This window comes from Cryptomeria japonica, unplaced genomic scaffold, assembly GCF_030272615.1.
Source record: "Cryptomeria japonica unplaced genomic scaffold, Sugi_1.0 HiC_scaffold_334, whole genome shotgun sequence".
NCBI classification, from domain to species: domain Eukaryota; kingdom Viridiplantae; phylum Streptophyta; class Pinopsida; order Cupressales; family Cupressaceae; genus Cryptomeria; species Cryptomeria japonica.
In genome coordinates, this window is record NW_026729156.1 from 168,076 (window position 1) to 169,298 (window position 1,223).

At 61.6% G+C, this 1,223-nt stretch overlaps 1 non-coding gene across 1 annotated transcript; it reads right to left on the reverse strand.

Moving 5' to 3' along the window:
* Nucleotides 1–345: 345 nt before the first annotated feature.
* On the reverse strand, nucleotides 346–464 carry LOC131870501 (5S ribosomal RNA). The gene has a single exon (XR_009368808.1). It is a non-coding gene; the product is annotated as a 5S ribosomal RNA (ribosomal RNA).
* Between the last annotated feature and the right edge of the window lie 759 nt (nucleotides 465–1,223).

A 1,223-nucleotide genomic window follows, 5' to 3' on the forward strand; every position in this document is an offset into this window, starting at 1 on the left:
TTCGCTCACCTGTCCCGGGCGTCTGGTGCGGAACCTTAGAGTAAGAAACATCACCGTGCACCTTGGCCAACGTGCGCGACTCGACCGAGCGCGCACTGGCCGAGGTGCACACCGATTTCACCTGGGTGCGCGCGCAGCACCTCGGGCGCACCGGGGTGCGCGCACAACGCCCGGGTTGCACCGTGGCCTGTGTGCTCGGGGCGCCTCGGGTGCGCGCTCGGTGTCGCCCCCCGCGCGCGCGGTAGTGCGGGCAGCGCACCCCGGCCCGGCCCGGCCCCGACGAGAACGCAAACGGGCAAAAGGTTTATTCAAATAGCATTGCGACGCCCGGCGAAAAACTAAAAAAGGGTGCAACACCGGGACTTCCCGGGAGGTCACCCATCCCAGTACTACTCCGGCCCAAGCGCGCTTAACTGCGGAGTTCTGATGGGATCCGGTGCACTAACGCTGGTATGATCGCACCCGTTATGAGCTTGTCGCAGTGTGTACTTAGCAAACCGCGACCCACGTGCGAATCCACCCCGGCCACCCACCCCCGTCGAGGTGCACACCCTCCCTCGCGAAGTGCGCCCCGTTCGCCAAGTGTGAGCCCTGCCCGGGTGCGCGCACCTTGCTAGGGCGTCGGGTGTGCACCCGGCCCGGCCTACGTGCGTGCACCTGGAGGGGGCGTCGTGTGCGTGCAGTGTCCCGTCTGCAACGCGGTGCCCACACACCACCTCGGGCGCAACGACCTGCGCTCACATGTGGGCCGAGTGCACCTTGGTGCATGTTCGGGGCGCCTCGGGTGCACGCTCGATCTTGCCCCGGTGCACCAAGGCGCTCGGTTTGCCCCGGGTGCGCACTTGGTGCAAGGTGGGCACCCAAAATAGGGATCAAGCACCAAAACACAAGTTTCGGGATGCAAAATGGGACCCAAGGACCACAAATGCGTTCCAAGACCCATGATGGGTCCACGAGAACAAAAATGTGTTCCGAGACTTAATAAACAAATATTGGGTTTTAGGAGAAGAAACATGCTCTGATGCCCAAAACGAGAATCGACCCCGAAAAGGCCACAGGCCAAAAGTGGGATGCGAGACAAAAAAAAATGGGACCCGAGGACCAAAATTGGGTTCCCAGGTCGAAGACAGGGCAACCGGACAAGAAACGACCTCTAAGGCTCGAAATGAGTCCCGACGACTAAAACTTGACAAGAAGCACCCATCAGGCACCCAACTCGACAC